The sequence below is a fragment of the Dipodomys spectabilis genome, unplaced genomic scaffold, assembly GCF_019054845.1.
Source record: "Dipodomys spectabilis isolate Male_0828 unplaced genomic scaffold, ASM1905484v1 ptg000551l, whole genome shotgun sequence".
In the NCBI taxonomy this organism is placed as follows: domain Eukaryota; kingdom Metazoa; phylum Chordata; class Mammalia; order Rodentia; family Heteromyidae; genus Dipodomys; species Dipodomys spectabilis.
The window spans coordinates 1,221,446-1,242,412 of NW_024871228.1; positions in this window are offsets into that span (position 1 = coordinate 1,221,446).

A 20,967-nucleotide genomic window follows, 5' to 3' on the forward strand; every position below is an offset into this window, starting at 1 on the left:
CCTAACCCTAACCGTACACCTCACACTAACCCTCACACTAACCCTAACCCTAACCCTCACCCTAAACCTAACCCTAACCCTAAACCTCACCCTCACCATAGCCCTCATTCTAACCCTAATCCTAAACCTACCCCTCACCCTAAAGCTAACCCTAACCCTCACCCTCACCATAGCCCTCACCCTAACCGTATCCCTAACCCTAAACCTCACCCTCACCATAGCCCTCAACCTAACACTAATCCTAACCATAAACGTCACCCTAAACCTAACCCTCACCCTCACTCTAAACCTCGCCCTCACCCTAACCCTCACCCTAACCCTAACCCTCACCCTAACCCTTACCCTCACCCTAACCCTAACCCTAATCCTAACCCTCACACTAAACCTAACACTCACCCTAACCCTAACCCTAACACTCACACTAACCCTCACCCTAATCCTAACCCTAACCGTCACCCAAATCTTAACCCTAACCCTAAACCTCACCCTCATCATAGCCCTCACCCTAACCCTAATCCTAACCCTCACCTTCACCTTAAACCTCACTCTAACCCTCACCATCACTCTAAACCTCACTGTCACCCTAACCCTAATCCTAACCTTCACCCTCACTCTAACTCTAACCTTAACCCTATTTCTAAACCTCAACCTCACCCTAACCCTAACCCTAAACCTAACCATCACCCTAACCCTTACGCTAACCGTAACCCTCACCCTCACCCTACCTCTAACCTAACCCTTACCTCAACCTAACCCTAATCCTAACCCCCATACTAACCGTAACCCTAAATCAATCCCTAACCCTCACCCTCACCCTAACCCTCACCCTAAACCTTAACCTCACCCTCAACCTAACCCTCACACTAACCCTAACCCTCACCCTAACCCTAATCCTCATCCAAAACCACACCCTAACCCTAACACTAACCCTAACCCTCACCCTCACCCTATCCCTAAGCCTAAGCCTAACCCTAACCCCAAACCTAAACCTAAACCTAACCCTCACACCAACCCTAACCCTCACCCTAACCTTAACCCTCACCCTCATCCTAAACTTAACCCTAACCCTAACCCTCACCCTAACCCTCACATTAACCATAAAGCTAACCCTAACCCTCACCCTCAACCTAAATCTCACCCAGCTCTTACCCTAACCCTCACCCTAACCCTAACCCTAACCCTAATCCTCACACTAACCCTAACTCTAACCCTAACCCTAAACCTCAACCTCACCCTCACCCTCACCCTAAACTTCACCCTAAAGCTTACCCTAACCCTCCCCCTACCCCTACCCCTCACCCTCACCCTCAACCTAACCCTCACCCTAACACTAACCCTCACCCATACCCTAAACCTCACCCTAACCCTAACCCTTATACTAACCCTAACCCTCACCCTAGCCCTCACCCTAACACTCAGGCTAAGCCTAACCCTCAATCTCACCCTAACCCTCACCCTAATCATTTACCTCATCCTAACCCTAACCCTAACCCTACCCCTCACACTAAACCTATCCCTAACCCTAAAGCTCACCCTAACCCTAACCCTAATCCTAACCCTCACCCTCACCCTAACCCTAACACTAACCCTACCCCTAACCCTCACACTTACACTCACACTAACTCTAACCCTAACCCTAACCCTCACCCTCACCCTAACCCTCACCCTAGCCCTTACACTCACCTAACCCTAACCCTAACCCTAACCCTAACCCTTATACTAAACCTAATGCTAACATTAACCCTCACCCTCACCCTCACCCTCAGCCTAACTCTAACCTTAAACCTAATCCGAACCCTAACCCTCACCCTAACCCATACCCTAACTCTAACCCTAAACCTAACCCTCATCCTCTCCCTAACCCTAACCCTAACCCTCACACTAACCCTAAACCGAACCCTAACCCTAACTCTCACCCTAATCCCTACCCTCAACCTCACCCACAACCTCACCCTAAGCCTAACCCGAACCCTAATCCTAACCCTAATCCTAAAGCTAAGCCTCACCCTCACCCTTACCCTCACCCTAAACTTAACCCTAAACCTAACCCTAACCCTCACCCTCACCGTCATCTAACCCTATCCCTAACCCTCACCCTAACCATAACCGTCACCCTAACACTAACCCTAAATGTCACCCTCACTCAAAACCTAACCCTAAACCTATCCCTCACCCTAAACCTCACCCTAACCCTAAAGCTAACCCTAACCCTCATCCTCACCCTAACCCTTACCCTAAACCTTACCCTCATCCTAACCCTCACCCTCACCCTAACCCTAAACCTAATCCTCACCCTAAATCTCATCCTAACCCTAAACCTAACACTCATTCTAACTCTAATCCTAAGCCTCAACATAACCCTTACCCTAACCCTCACCCTAACCCTAACACTAACACTAACCCTATACCTTACCCTCACCCTAAACCTCACCCTAACTCTAACGTTAACCCTATCCCTCACCCTCACTCTAACCCTCACACTAACCCTAACCCTCACCCTAAACCTAACCCTCAGCCGCAGCCTAACACTCATCATCACCCTAACCGCCACCCAAAACCTAACCCTCACCCACACCCTAACCCTCAATCTCTCCTGAACCCTCACCCTCACCCTAACCCTCACCCTCACCCTAATCCTAATCCTAACCCTCACCCTCACCCCAACCCTCACCCCAACCCTAACCCTCACCCTAACCCTAACCCTGACCCTCACGCTAACCCTAACCCTACCCTAACCCTAACCCTCACCCTAGCCCTCACTCTAACCCTAACCCTAACACTAACCCTCACCCACATCCTAACCATCAATCTCTCCGGAAAACTCACCCTCACCCTAACCCTCACCCTAACCCTAACACTCACCCTAACCCTAACCCTGAACCTCACCTAATCCTAACCCTAACCATAACCCTCACCCTAGCCCTCACCCTAACCCTAATCATAACCCTAACCCTCACACTAACCCTAACCCTCACTCTCACCCTAACCCTCACCCACACCCTAACCCTCATCCTAACACTAAACATAACCCTAATGCTCACCCTAACCCTCACCCTAACCCTAACCCTATCCCTCATCCTAACTCTCATCCTAACCCTAACCTTAACCCTAAACCTAACCCTCAACCTCACCCTCACCCTCACCCTGACCCTAATCCTAACCCTAACCCTCACCCTAACCCTAAACCTAATTCTAACTCTAACCCTCACCCTCACCCTCACCATCACCATCACCCTAACCCTAACCCTAACTCACACCCTAACCCTAACCCTCACCCTAACCCTAAACCTAACCCACACCCTCACGCTCACTCTAACACTAGACCTCATCCTAACCCTCACCCTAACCCTAACCCTAACCCTAATGGTAACACTAACCCTCACACTCACCCTTACCCTCACCCTAAACTTAACCTTAACCTAAACCTAACCCTCACATTAAATGTAACCCTCAACCTAACCCTAACCCTACCCCTCAGCCTAATGCTCACCCTAACTCTAACACTAACCATAATCCTCACCCTAACCCTCAATCTCTCCTGAAACCTCACCCTCACGCTAACCCTCACCCTAAACTTAACCCTCACCATAAGCCTAACCCTGACCCTGACGTTAACCCTAACCCTAACCCTAACCCTAACCCTAACCCTCACCCTAGCCCTCACCCTAACCCTTATCCTAACCCTAAACCTCTCCCACACGGTAACCCTCAATCTCTCCCAAAACCTAAACCTCACCCTAAACCTAACCCTAACCCTAAACCTAACCCTCACCCTAAACCTCACCCTAACACTTATCCTCACCCGAACCGTTAACCTCAACCAAACCATCACCCTCACAGTCACCCTCACCCTAACCCTAACCCTAAACCTCACGCATTATAACGCTAACCCTAACCCTAACCCTGACCCTCACCCTAAACCTCACAGTCACCCTAATCCTCACCCTAATCATAACCCTCTCCACACTCTAACCCTCACCAGCACCCTAACCCTAACCTTAACCCTAAACCTAACCATCACACTAACCCTAACACTAACCCTCACCCTAACCCTAACCCTACCCCTCACCCTAACTCTCACCCTAACCCTAACTCTAACCTAACCCTCAGCCTAACCCTAAACCTAACCCTAACGCTCACCCTCACACTAACCCTCACTCTCACCCTAACCCTCACCCTAACTCTGAACCTCACCCACACCCTAACCCTCACCCTCACCCTCAACATCAACCTAAGCCTAACCCTAACCCTCACCCTAACCCTAACCCTCACCCTCACCCTAATCCTAACCCTAACGGTAACCCTAACCTTAACCCTAAGCCTAACCCTAACCCCAACCCTCACCCTACCCCTGACCCGAACCCTAACCCTAACCCTATCCCTCACACTAACCTTAACCCTAACCCTAAACCTGCCCGTCCCCCTAATGCTCAACGTCAACCTAACCCTCACCCTCACCCTAACTCTAACCGTAACCCTAACTCTAACGCTCACCCTCATCCTCACCCTAACCCTAACCCTAACCCTCACCCTCACTCTAACCTTAAACCTCACCCTAACCCTATCCCTAACCCTTACCCTCATCCTAAACCTAAACCTAACCCTAAACCTAACACTCACCCTAACCCTCACCGTAATCCTAACACTAACCCTAAACCTCACCCTAACTCTAACACTCAGCCTAACCCTAACCCTCACCCTAACCCTCAGCCTAACCCCAACGCTAAACCTCACCCTAACCCTAACCCTCACCCTAACACTTACCCTCACCCTAACCCTAATGCTAACCCTCAACCTCACACTCACCCAAACCCTAATGCTAACCCTAAAACTAGCCCTCATCCTAAACCTCACCCTAAACCTAACCCTCACCCTATCCCTATCCCTACCCCTCAACCTCACCCTAACCCTCACCCTAACCCTAACCCTCAGCCTAAACCCTTACCCTAACCCTAACCCTCACCTTAAGCTCACCCTAACCCTAACCCTAAACCTAGCCCTCAACTTAACCCTCACACTAACCCTAATATTAACCCTAACCCTCACCCTCACATTAACCCTCACCCTAACCCTTACCCTCAACCTAATCCTAATCCTAACCCTAAATCTCACACTAACCCTAACGTTCAGCCTAAACCTTACACTACCCCACAATATAACACTCATCCAAACCTTAACCCTAAACCTAACCCTCACCCTAAACCTAACCCTAACCCTAACCCTCACCCTAACCCTAACCCTAACCCTAACTCTCACCCTCACCCTCACCCTCAGCCTAACCCTAACCCTAACCCTAATCCTAACCCTCACCCTATCTCTAACCCTAACCCTAATCCTCAACCTCACCCTAACCCTAACCCTAACCCTCACCCTAACCCTAACATTCACCCTAACCCTTACCCTAACCCTCAAACTCATCCTAACCCTAACCCTAACCGTAACCCACACCCTAACCCTCACCCTAACGCTTATGCTAACTCCAGCCCTCACACTCAACTTAAAGTTCACCCTAACCGTTTCCCTCATCCTAACCCTCACCCTAACCGTTATACTCACCCTAAACCTAACCCTAACCCTCACCCTCACCATAACCCTAACCCTACCCCTCACCCTAAAGCTCACCCTAACGCTGACCCTAACCCTCACCCTAACCCTAACCTCAACCTAACCTTAACGCTACGCCTCACCCTAACCCTCATCCTAACCCTAACCCTAACCCAAACCCTCACCCTAACCCTAACCCTAAACCTCACCATAAAGCTCACCCTAACCCTCACCCTAACGCTAACCCTCACCCTCACCCTCAGCCTAACCCTAACCGTAATTCTAACCCTCACCCTAAACCTAACACTAACCCTGATCCTAAACCTACCCCTCACCCTAACCCTAACCCTAACCCTCGCCCTCATCCTAACTTTAACCCTAACCCTAACCCTCACCCTAACCCTCACCCTAACCCAAACGCTAACACTAACCCTCACCCTCACCTTAACACTAAGCCTAACCCTAATCCTCACCCTAACCCTCACCATAACCCCAACGCTAACCCTCACCCTAACCCTAACCATCACCCTAACACTTACCCTCACCCTAACCCTAATCCTAACCCTTACCCTAACCCTAATGCTAACCCTAACCCTCGCTCTCATCCTAACCCTCACCCTAGCCCTTACCCTCACCCTGACCCAAACCCTAAACCTCACCCTCACCCTAACCCTCACACTCACCCTCAGCCTAACCCTAACCCTAAGACTAATCCTAATCCTAACTCTCACCCTCACCCTCACCTTAACTCTAACCCTAACCCTAAAACTAACCCTCAACCTCAACCTAACCCTAACCCTAACTCTAACCATCACCTTAACCGTAACCCTCACCCTAACTCTAACCTTAACTCTCACCCTCATCCTAACCCTAACCCTAACCCTAACCCTCACCCTAACCTTAACACTAATCGTAACCCTCACCCTCAACCTAACTCTCACCCTAACAGTTACCCTTACCCTAACCCAAACCCTAACCCTCACCCTCAACCTAACTTTCACCCAGCCCTTACCCTCACCCTCACCCTCACCCTAACCGTAACCCTAACCTTCACACTAACCCTAACTCTAACCCTAACCCTAAACTTCAACCTAACGCTAACCCTAACCCTCCCCCTAACCCTCACCCTCATCTTAACACTCACTGTAACATTAACCCTCAACCACACCCTAAACCTCACCCTAACCCTAACCCTAAACCTCACCTTAAACCTAACCCTCACCCTCACCATCTGCCTAAGCCTAACCCTAACCCCAACCCAATCCTAAAACTAACCCTCACGCACACCCTCACCCTAACTCTAAACCTAAACCTAACTCTAACCCTCACCCCCTTCCTCACCCTAACCCTAATCCTAATCCAAACCCTCACCCTAACCCTAACCCTCACCCTCACCCTAACACTAAGCCTAACCCTAATCCTCACCCTAAACCTCACCCTAAACCCAATGCTAACCCTCACCCTAACCGTAAGCCTCACCCTAACACTTACCCTCACACTAACCCTAATCCTAACCCTCAACCTAACCCTCACCCTAACCCTAAAACTAAACCTAACCCTCGCTCTCATCCTAACCCTCACCCTAACCCTTAACCTCACCCTAACCCTAACCCTAACCCTAACCCTCACCCTCACCCTAACCCTCACCCTAACCCTGACACTAACCCTAACCTTCACCCTAAACCTCACCCTAACCCTTACCCTCACGTGAACACTTAACCTCAACCTAACCCTCACCCTCACACGAACCCGATCCCTAAACCTCATGCTAATGCTAATCCTAACCCTAACCCATACCCTCACCCTAAACCTCACCGTCACCCTAATCCTCAACCTAATCCTAACCCTCTCCACACTCTAACCCTCACCCTCACCCTAACCCTAACCTAAACCCTAACCCTAACCCTCACAGTAACACTAACCCTAACCCTCACCCTAACCCTCACCCTACACCTCACCCTAACCCTCACCCTAACCCTAACTCTAACCCTAAACCTCACCCTAACCCTAAACCTAACCCTAATGCTCACCCTCACACTAACCCTCACCCTCACCCTAACCCTCACCCTAACTCTAAACCTCACCCACACACTAACCCTCACCCTCACAGAAACACTCACCCTAAACATCACCCTAACCCTATCCGTCACCGTAACCCTAAACCTAACCCTCACCCTAAACCTAAGGCTCACCCTTACCCTCACCCTCATCCTAACCCTAAACCTAACAAGAACCCTAATGCTAACCCTAACCCTAACCCAACCCTCACCCTAACCCTAACCCTAACCCTAAACCTAATCCTCACCCTAAACGTAACCCTAACTGTAACCCTAACCTTAACCCTAACCCTCACCCCACCGCTGACCCTCACCCTAACGCTAAACCTCACCCTCAACCTAACCCTCACCCTAAACCTAAACCTCACTCTAACCCTCACACTAACCCTAACCCTAACCCTCACCCTAAAGCTCACTCTAACCCTAACCCTAAAGCTAACCCTCAACTAAACCCTCACACTAACCCTATTCCTAACCCTAACCGTCACCCTCACACTAACCCTCACCCTAACCCTTACCCTCACGCGAACCCTAACCCTAACCCTAACCCTAACCCTCACACTAACCCTAACCCTCACCCTAACGCTAACACTACCCCACACCATAACACTCATCCAAACCTTAACCCTAAACCTAACCCTCACCTTAAACCTAACCCTAACCCTAACCCTCACCCGCACCCTCACCCTAAACCTCACCCGCACCCTCACCCTCAGCCTAACCCTAACCCTAAGCCAAATTCTAACCCTAACCCTCACCCTCAACCTCACCCTAACTCTAACCCTAACCCTAACCCTCAACCTCACCTTAACCCTAACACTGACCCTAACACTCACCATAACCCTAACCTTCAACCTAACCCTTACCCTAACCCTCAAACTCATCCTAATCCTAACACTAACCCTTACCCTAACTCTCAAACTCATCCTAACCCTAACCCTAAACCTAACCCTAACCCTAACCCTCACACTAACCCTAACCCTCACCCTAAACCTAACCCTACCCCACACCCTAAACATCATCATAACCCTAACCCTAAACCTAACCCTCACCCTCACCCTAACCCTAACCCTCACCCTCACCCTCACAGTCACCCTCAGCCTAACCCTAACCCTAAGCCTAATCCTAACTCTAACCCTCACCCTCACCCTGACCCTCACTCTAACCCTAAACCTAACCATAACCCTCAACCTCACCATAACTCTAACCGTAACTCTAACCCTCACCCTAAACCTAACCCTCACCCTAACCCTAACCCTAACCCTCACCCTCATCCTAACCTTCACCCTAACCCTCATCCTAACCCTCACTCAAATCCTAACGCTCTCCCTAACCCTCACCCTCAACCTAACTCTCACCCAGCCCTTACCCTCACCGTCACCCTAACCTTAACCCTAAGCCTAACCCTCACACTAACACTAACTCTAACCCTAACCCTAAACTTCAACCTAACGCTAACCCTAATTCTCCCCCTCCCCATAACCCTCACCGTCACCCTAACACTCACCGTAAAATAACCCTCAACCACACCCTAAAGCTCACCCTAAACCTAACACTAAACCTTACCCTAAACCTAACCCTCACCCTCACCCTCACCCTAAGCCTCACCCTAACACCAACCCTAATCCTAAACCTAACCCTCTCCCTCACCCTCACCCTCACCCTAACTCTAATCCTAAACCTAACTCTAACCCTCACCCTCATCCTCACCTTAACCGTAACCCTAATCCTAACCCTCACCCTAACCCTAACACTCACCCTAACCCTAACTCTAACCCTTACCCTCACCCTAACCCTAAACCTAAACCTAACCCTAACACTCACCCTTACACTCACCCTAACCCTAACCCTCACCCTCACCCTCACCCTAACCCTGACCCTAACCCTAACCCTCACCCTAAACCTCACCCTAACACTTACCCTCATGCTAACCCTTAACCTCAACCTAACCCTCACCCTCACCCTCAACCTTACCCTAACCTTAACCCTAAACCTCATGTTAACGCTAATCCTAACCCTAACCCTTCCCCTCACCCTAAACCTCACCATCACCCCAATCTTCACCCTAACACTTACCCTCTCCACACTCTAAACTTCACCCTCAACCTAACCCTCACACTAAACCTAACTCTAACCCTCATCCTAACCCTAACCCTACCCCTCACCCTAACCGTCTCCCCAACCCTAACTCTAACCCTAAACCTCACCCTAACCCTAAACCTAACCCTAACACTCACCCTCAAACTAACCCTCACCCTCACCCTAACTCTAAATCTCAACTACACACTAACCCTCAACCTCACGCAAACCCTCACCCTAAACATCACCATAACCCTAACCCTCACCCTAAACCTCACCCTAAACCTAAACCTAAACCTCACCCTAACCCTAACACTAACCCTAACCCTAACCCTCACCCTCACCCTAACCCTCACCCTAACCCTAAACCTCACCCACACCCACACCCTAACCCTAATCCTAATCCTCACCTTCACTCTAACATTAACCCTAACTCTCACCCTAACACTAACCCTAACCTACACCCTCACGCTCACCCTAACCCTAAACCTAAACCCCACCCTAACCCTAACCCTAAACCTCACCCTCAACCTTGCCCTCACCCTAACCCTGATCCTAACCCTAACCCTCACCCTAACCCTAACCCTAAACCTCACCCTCACCCTAACCCTCACCCAAACCCTAACCCCAACCCTAACCCTCACCCTAACTCTAACATTAACCCTAAACCTCACCCTGACCCTAACCTTCACCCTAACCCTTACCCTCACCCAAACGCTAACCCACTCACGAACCCTAACCCTCACCCTCACCCTAACCCTAAACCTAACCCTAACCCTAACACTAAACCTAATCTTCAACCTAAACCTAACCCTACCCTCTGCCTAATTTTCACCCTAACCCTAACGTTAACCCTAATCCTCACCCTAACCCTAACCCTTACCCTCACCCTCACCCTAGCACTCACCCTAATTCTAACCCTAACCCTCACCTCACCCTAACCCTATTGCTAACCCTAACCCTCACCTCACCCTAACCCTATTGCTAAACCTAACCCTCACCCTCACCCTAACTCTAAACCAAACCTTACCCCTCACCCTAACCCTCACCCTAACCTTAACCCTAACCCTAACCCTCACCCTCACCCTAACCCTCACCCTCACCCTAACCCTCACTCTAACGCTTACCCTCACCCTAACCCTAACCCTCACACTAACCCTAACCCTCACCCTAACCCTAAACTTAGCCCTAAACCTAACTCTCATCCTAATCCTAAACCTAACCCAAACCATCACCCTAACCCTAACCCTAACATGAAACCTAACCCTCACCTTCACCCTAACGCTAACGCTAACCCTAAACCTCATCCTCACCTTAACCATAAACCAAAACCTAACCCTCATCCTAACCCTCACCCTAACCTTAACACTAACCCTAAACCTAACCCTAACCCTCACACTAACCCTAACCCTAAACCTCACCCTAACCCTCACTCTAACCCTAACACTAAACCTAACTTCACACTGACCCTAAACCTAATCCTAATCCTAACCCTCACACTAAACCTAACCCTAACCCTCACCCTCATTCTAACGCTCACCCTGACCCAAACCCTCACCCTAACCCTAACCCTCACCCTCATCATAGCCCGCACCCTAACCCTAATCTTAACACTAACCCTGACCCTAAACCTAACCCTAACCCTCACCCTGACTCTAACCTTCACCCTCACCCTAACACTAAGCCTAACCTTAAACCTCAACCTCACCCTCACTCTCATCCTAACTCTAACCCTAACCCTAATTCTAACCTTCAACCTCACCCTAACCCTAACCCTAAACCTAATCCTCACCCTAACCCTAACCCTCACCCTAACCCTCACCCTCACTCTCACCCTCACCCTAAACATAACCCTAAACCTAACCCTCACCCTAACCTTTACGCTAAACGTAACCCTCACACTCACCCTACCCCTAACCTAACCCTTACCTCACGTAACACTAACCCTAACCCTAACCCTCTCATTAACCGTAACCCTAACCCTAACCCAAACCCTAACCCTCACCCTCACCCTAACCCTCACCCTAACCCTTACCCTCACCCTCACCCTCACCCTTACACTAACCCGAATCCTCACCCTAACCCTAAACCTAACCCTCAACATAAACCTCACCCTAACCCTAAAACTAAACCCAACCCTAATCCTAAACCTTACCCTCACCCTCACCCTCACACTAAGTCTAACCCTAACCCTCACTCTAACCCTCACCCTCATCCTCACCCTAACCCTAAACCTAATCCTAACTCTCAACCTAACCCTAACCCTCACCATTACCCTAACCCTAACCCTTACCCTCACCCTACCCTAAACCTAACCCTAACCCTAATACTCACCCTAACCCTCACCCTAACCCTAACACTAACCCTCACCCTCACCCTTACTCTAATACTAAGCCTAACCCTAATCCTCACCGTAATCCTCACCCTAAGCCCAACGCTAACCCTCACCTTAACCCTAACCCTCACCCTAACACTTACTCTCACCCTAACCCTATCCCTCGCCCTCATTGTAACCCTCACCCTAACCCTTACTCTCACCGTAACCCTAACCATAACCCTAACCCTCACCCTCACCCTAACTCTTACTCTAAATCTGACCATAAACCTAACCCTCACCCTAAAACTCACCCTAACCCTTACCCTCACTCTAATCCTTAACCTCAACCTAACCCTCACCCTCAACCTCACCCGACCCCTAACCCTAACCCTAAACCTCGCGCTAATGCTAACCCTAACCCTAACCCATACCTTCACCCTAAACCTCACTGTCACCCAAATCCTCACCCTAATCCTAACCCTCTCCACACTCTAACCCTCACCCTCACCCTAACCCTAACCTTAACCCTAACCCTCAAATTAACCCTAACCCTAACCCTAACCCTCACCCTAACCCTAACCCTTCCCTAAACTTAACCATAATGCTCACCCTCACACTAACCCTCACCCACACCCTAAGCCTCACCCTACCTCTAAACCTCACCCACACACTAACCCTCACCTTCACGGAAACCCTCACCCTAAACATCACCCTAACCCTAACCGTCACCCTAACCATAACCCTAACCTTCACCATAAACCTAACCCTCACCCTCACCCTCAACTCATCCTAACCCTAACCCTAACCCTAACAATAACCCTAACACTAAACCTAACCCTAACCCAACCCAGACCCTGACACTAACCCAAACCCAAAACCTAATCCTCACCCTAAACCTAACCCTAACCAAAACCCTAAACTTAACCCTAACCTTAACCCTAACTCTAACCCTCACTCCACCCCTGACCCTCACCCTAACACTAACCCTCACCCTAACCCTTAACCTCACCCTAACACTCACCCTAACCCTAACCCCATCCCTAACCCTCACCTGCACCCTCACCCTAACCCTCACCCTCACCCGCACCCTCACCCTCACCCTCAGCCTAACCCTAACCCTAACCCTAATCCTAACCCTAAACCTCACCCTCACCCTAGCCCTCACAATAAATCTAACCTTCTCCCTAACCCTTACCCTAACCCTCAAACTCATCCTAACCCTAACCCTCACCCTAACCCTCACCCTCACCCTAACTCTAACCCTAAACCTAAACCTAACCCTCACTCTAACCCTCCCCCTAATCCTAACCCTAACCCTGACCCTAAACCTAACCCTCACCCTCACCCTAACCCTAAACCTAACCCTCACTCTAAACCTAGCACTAACCCTAACCCTCACCCTCACCCTCACACTCACCCTCAGCCTAACCCTAAACCTAAGCCTAATCCTAACCCTAACCCTCACCCTCACCCTAACACTAACCCTAACTCTAACCCTCACCCTAAACCTAACCCTCACCCTAACCATAACCATAACACTCACCCTCATCCTAACCTTAACCCTAACCCTAGCCCTCACCCTAACCCTCACCCTAACCCTAACGCAAACCATAACCCTCATCCTCAACCTAACTCTCACCCAGCCCTTACCTTCATCCTCACCCTAACCCTAAACCTAACCCTAACCCTCACACTAACCCTAACTCTATCCCTAACCCTAACCCTCACACTCACCCTTGCATGAACCCTAACCCTAACCCTAAACTTCACCCTAACGCTAACCCTAAATCTCCCCCTCCCCATAACCCTCACCCTCACCCTAACACTCACCGTAACACTAACCCTCAACCACACCCTAGACCTCACCCTAACGCTAACCCTAAAGCTCACCCTAAACCTAACCCTCACCCTCACCCTAAGCCTAACCCTAACCCCAACCCTAATCTTAAACGTAACCCTCACCCTCACCCTCACCCTAACTCTAACCCTTACGCTAACTCTAACCCTCACCCTCATCCTCACCCTAACCCTAACCCTAATCCTAACCCTCACCCTAACCCTAACCCTCACCCTAACCCTAACCCTAACCCTTACCCTCACCCCAACCCTAAACCTAACCCTAACCTTAACAATCACCATAACCCTCACCCTAACCCTAACACTAACCCTCACCCTCACCCTAACACTAAGCCTAACCCTAATACTCACCCTAACCCTCACCCTTACCCCAATGCTAACCCTCACCCTAACCCTAACCCTCACCGTAACACTTACCCTCACCCCAACCCTAATCCTAAGCCTCACCCTAACCCTAATGCTAACGTTAAACCTCACCGTCATCTTAACCCTCACCCTAAACCTTGCCCTCACCGTAACACTAACCCTAATCCTAACCCTCACCCACACCCTAACCCTGATCCTAACCCTGACCCTAACCCTAACCCTCACCCTAACCCTCCCCCTAACCCTGACCATCACGCTAACCCTTAAACTCAACATACCCTCACCCTCACCCTAACCCTAACCCTCACGCTCACCCTAAACCTAACTCTAAACCTAACCCTCAACTTAACCATCACACTAACCCTAATCCTAACCCTAACCCTCACACTCACACTAAACCTGACCCTAACCCTTACCCTCACCCTACCCCTAATCCTAACCCTAACCCTAACCCTCACACTAACGCTAACCCTCACCCTAACCCTAACACTACCTCACATCATAGCCCTCATCCAAACCTTTAAACTAAACCTAACCCTCAACCTAAACCTAACCCTAACCCTAACCCTAACCCTAACCCTCAACCTCACCCTAACCCTAACCCTAACCCTAACCCTAACCCTCACGCTAACCCTAACCAGCACCCTAACCCTCAAACTCATCCTAACCCTAACCGTAAACCTCACCCTCACCCTAACGCTTATGCTAATCCTAACCCTCACCTTCAACTTAACCCTCACCCTAACCTTTACCATCACCCTAACAATAACTCTAACCCTAACCCTCACCATCACCATAACCCTAACCCTTACCCTCACCCGAACCCTCACCAGAACCCTAGACGTAACTCTAAACCTCACCCTAAGGGTAATCCTAACACTAACCATCACTCTCACCCTAACCCTCACCTTCATCCTAACACTCACCCTAACCCTAACCCTCACCCACACCCTAAACCTCAGCCTAACCCTAACACTACCCCTAATCCTCCCCCTCACCCTAAACCTAAGCCTAACCCTAACACTCACACTAACCCTAAAGCTAACCCTAATCCTCACCCTAATCCCTACCCTCAACCTAACCCTAACCCTCACCCTAACCCTAATACTCATCCTCACCCTGACCCTAACTATCACCATAACACTTACCCTCACTCTTGCCCTCACCCTCACGGTTACCTTCACCCTAACCCTAACCCACATACTAACCCTAATCCTCCTTCTCACCCTAACCCTAAACCTCACCCTAACCCTAACCCACACACTAACCCTAACCCTCACACTAACCCTAACCTTAAACCTCACTCTAACCCTAACACTAAACCTAACCTCACACTCACCCTAACCCTAAGGCTAACCCTAACCCTAACCCTCATCCTCACCCTAACCCTCAACCTAACCCTAACCATAACCCTCACCCTAACCTTTACCCTAACCCTTACCCTCACCTTAACCCTTAATCTCACCCTAACCCGCACCCTAACACTAACCCTAACCCTAACCCTCACCCTAAAACTCACCCTCACCCTAAAACTACCCCTAACCTTAACCCTAACCCTCACACTAACCCTAACCCTCACCCTAACCCTACCCCTAAACCTAACCCTCACCCTAACCCTCACCCTATCCCTAAACCTAACCCGAACCCTCAACCTAACCCTCACCCTAACCCTAACCCTACTCCTCACCCTAACCTTAACCCTACCCCTCACCTGAACCCTCATTCTAACCGAAACCCTAACCCTAACCCTCACCCTAACACTAATCCTAACCCTAACTCTCTTCCTAACACTAAAATTAACCCTAACCCTCACCCTAACTCTAACCCTAACCCTAAACCTCACCCTCACCCTAACCCTAAGCCTAAACCTCACCCTCACCCTAACCCTCACCCTAACCCTTACCCTCACCCTAAACATAACCCTAAATCTAACCCTAACCCTCACACTAACCCTCACCCTCACCCTAACCCTAACCCTACCCCTCAGCCTAAACCTCACCTTAACCCTAACACTAACCCTCACCCTATCCCTAATCCTAACCCTCACCCTCACCCTCAGCCTAACCCTAAGCCTAAGCCTAATTCTACCCTAACCCTCTCCCTCACCCTCACCCTCAGCCTAACCCTAACCCAAGCCTAATTGTAACCCTAACCCTCACCCTCACCCTCATCCTATCTCTAACCATAAACCAAAACCTAACCCTAACCCTAACCCTAACCCTAACACTAATGCTAACCCTAACCCTCACATTTTAACTACCCCTCACCCTAACCCTTACCCTCACCCTAACCATAAACCTCACCCTCAACCTCACCCTCAGCCTAGCCCTAACCCTAACCCTCACCCTCACCCTCACCCTCATCCGAACCCTAAACCTAACCCTAAACCTCACCATAACCCTAACCCTAACCCTAACCCTATCCCTCACCCTAACCCTAAACCTAACCCTAATGCTCACCATCACCCTAACGCTCACTGTCACCTTAACCCTCACCCTAAACATAACCCTCACCCACACCCTAACCCTCACCCTCACGCGAACCCTCACCCTCACCCTAACCCTCAGCCTCACCCTAAACATCACCCTCACCCTCACCCTAACTCTAACCCTAACAATAACCCTAACCCTAACCCTAAACCTAACCCTCACCCTACCTCTAACCCTAACCCTAATCCTCACGCTCACCCTAGCCCTCAACCTAACCCTAACCCTAACCCTAACCCTTACCCTGTCATTGAACCTCATGCTAACCCTAATCCTAACACTATCGGTAACCCTCAACCTAACCCTCACCCAAACCCTAACACTAACCGTAACCCTCACCCTAACCCTTTCCCTCACCCTCACCCTAACCTTCACACTAATCATAACCCTCACATTAACCCTAACCTTCACCCTCACCCTCACACTCACTCTCAGCCTAAACTTAAACCTAACCCTAATCCTAACCCTAACCCTCACCCTCAACCTCACCCTAACCCTAACCCAAACCCTAAACCTCACCCTCACCCAAAACCTCACCCTAACCCTTTCCCTCACCCACACCCTAACCCTCACACTAACCCTAACTCTGACCCTAATCCTAACCCTAACCCTCACCCTAACCCTCACCCTAACCCTAACACTAACACTAACCCTCCCCCTCCCCCTAACCCTAACCCTAAACCTCACCCTAACACTAACCCACACACTAACCCTAACCCTCACCCTAACCCTAAACCTAAACCTCACCCTAACCCTCACTCTAACCCAAACACTAAACCTAACCTCACACTCACCGTAACCCTAAGACTAACCCTAACCCTCATACTCACCCTAACCTTCACCTTAAACCTAACCCTAACCCTAAGCCTCACCCTAACCCTTAACCTCACCCTAAACCTCACCCTCACCCTAACCTTATCCCTAAAACTCACCCTAACCCTGACCCTAACCCTAAACCTAAACCTAACCCTCACACTATCCTTAAGGCTCACCCTCACCCTAACCCTCACCCTCACCCTACCTCTAACCCTAAACCTAATTCTAACCCTCAACATCATCCTAACCCTAACCCTAAACCTAACCCTCACCCTAACCCTAACCCTCACCCTAACCTTAACCCTCACCCTCACCGTCACCCTAAACATAACCCTCACCCTAACACTAACCGTAACCCTAACCCTCATCCTAACCCTAACCCTAACCCTAACCTAACCCTCACTCTCACCCAAGCCCTCACCCTAAACCTAATCCTAACCCTACGCTCACCCGAAAGCTAAACCTCACCCTAACCATAACCCTCACCCTCACCCTCTCCCTAACCCTCACCTTACCCCTAACCCTAACCCTCACCCTAAACCTAACCCTAACTCTAACCCTCACCCTCACCCTAAACCTCACCCTTACCGTATCACTCACCCTCACTCTAACCTTCAACCTCACCCTTACCCTTACCCTCACCCAAACCCTCACCCTAACCCTAACCCTCACACTAACCTAACCCTAACCCTCACCCTAATCCTCACCATCACCCTAACCCTCACCCTATCACTTAACCTCACCCTAACCCTAACACTAACCCTAACCCTAAACCTCACACTAAACCTCACCTTAACCCTAAACCTCACCCTAATTCTTACCCTCACCCTAACCCTGACCCTAATCATAACCTTAACCCTAAACCTCACCCTAAACCTCACCCTCACCCTAACCTTAACCCAAACCCTAACCCTCAACCTAACCCTCACCATAACCCTAACCCTCACCCTAAACCTCACCCTCACCCTAGCCCTCAACCTAATCCTTACCCTCACCCTCACCCTAACCCTAACCCTCACACTAGCCCTAACCCTCATCCTAAGCCTAACACTACCGCTCACACTAACCCTCATCCCAACCCTAAACCTAACTCTAACCCTAATCCTCACCCTCACCCTCACCCTAACCCTAACCCTAAATCTAACCATAACCCTAATCCTAACCCAAACCCCCACGCTCACCGTAACCCTAACCCTAACCCTAACCCTAACCCTCAATCTAAACCTAACCCTAACCCTCACCCTCACCATCAACCTCACATTAAGCATAACACTAACTCTAACTCTAACAATAAATCTCACCCTAACCCTAATCCTAACCCTCACACTTACCCTAACCCTAACCCTAAGCCTCACCCTAACCCTAAAATTCACCCTCACCCTCACAATAACCCTAATCCAAACTCTAAACCTCAACATAACCCTCACCCTAACTCTAACCCTAACCCTCAAAGTAACCCTAAATCTCACCCTAACACTAACCGTACCCCTCACCCTAACCCTCATCCTAACCCTAACCCTAACCCTAAACCTCAACCTTACCCTAACCCTAATCCTCACCCTCACCTTCAACCTCACCCTCACGGTAACTGTAACCCTAACCCTAACCCTAACAATAAACCTAACCCTAACCCTAATCCTAACCCCCACACTCACCCTAACCCTTACCCTAATCCTAACACTCATCCTAAAGCTAACCTTCATCGTCACCCTCACCGTAACCGTAACCATAAGCCTAACCCTCACCCTAACCCTAAGCCTAACCCTAACACTAAACCTAACCCTAAACCTAACCCTAACCCTCACCCTCAACCTCACCCTCACCCCAACTCTAACCCTAAACCTCACCCTAACCCTAACCCTCAGACTCAGCCATACCCTCAGCCTAACCCTAACCCTAACCCTAAACCTCAGCCTAAACCAAACCCTAACCCTCACCCTCACCCTAGCCCTCACCCTCACCCTAATCCTAACCCTAACCCTCACCCTCACCCTAATCCTAACCCTATCCCTCACCCTAACCCTCACCCTCACGCTCACCCTCAATCTAACCCTAAGTCTAACCCTGAACCTAATGCTCACACCCACTCTCACCATAATGCTAATCCTAGTCTTAACCCTAACCCTAACCCTAACCCTCACCCTAACTCTAACCCTAACACTAACTCTAACCCTAACCAGCACCCTCACCCTAACCCTAACCCTACCACTAAACCTCACCCTAACCCTAACCCTAACCCTCATCCTTACCCTAGCCATCACCCTAACAATAATCCTAAACCTAACCTTCACCCTAACACTCATCCTAACGCTAAACCTAACCCTCATCCTAATCCTAACTCTCACACTCATCCTCACCCTCAGCCTAACCCTAAGCCTAAGCCTAAACCTAACCCTAACCCTCACACTCACCCTCACCCTAATCCTACACCTAACCCTAAACCTAACCCTAACTCTATCCCTACCCCTCACCCTCACCCTAACCCTAACCTTAACCCTAACGTCACCCTCACCTTAACCTCCACCCTAACCCTAATCCTCAACCAAACCTTACCCCTAACCCTAACCCTCACCATAACCGAAAAACTCACCCTAACCCTAACCGTCACTCTCACCCTAACCTCCACCCTAACCCTAACCCTCAGCCTAACCGTAACCCTCACCCTAACCCTAACCCTCACCCTAACACTTAACCTGACACTAACCCTAACCCTAACCCTAAACCTGAACCTCACCCAAAACCTCACTTTAACCCTAAACCTCACCCTAATTCTTACCCTCACCCTTACCCTGACCCTAACCGTAACCATAACCCTAACCCTCACCCTAACCCTAACACTACGCCTCACCCTAACCTTCATGCTAACCCTAAACCTAACCCTAACCCTAAACTTAATCCTAACCCTCACCCTCACCCTAACCCTAACCCTAACCCTAACCCTAACCCTAATCCTAACCCTAACCCTCACGCTCACCGTAATTCTAACCCTAACCCTAACCCTAACCCTAACTCTCACCCTCACACTCAACCTCTCCTTAACCATAACCCTAACCCTAACCCTAACAATAAACCTTACCCTAACCCTAATCCTAACCTTCACCCTCACCCTAAACCTAACCCAAACCCTAAACCTCAACCTAACCCTCACAATAACTCTAACTCTAACCCTAACCCTCAAACTAACCCTAAATCTCACCCTAACCCTAACCGTACCCCTCACCCTAACCCTCATCCTAACCCTAACCCTCACACAAACCCTAACCATAACCCTAATCCTCAGCCTAACTGTAAACCTCACCCTAACCCTAACCCTCACCCTAATCCTCACCCTCACCCTAACCCACACACTATCACGTAACCTCACCCTAACCCTAACCCTAACCCTAACTCTAACCTAAGCTTAACCCTCACCCTAATCCTCACCCTCACCCTAACCCTCACCCTA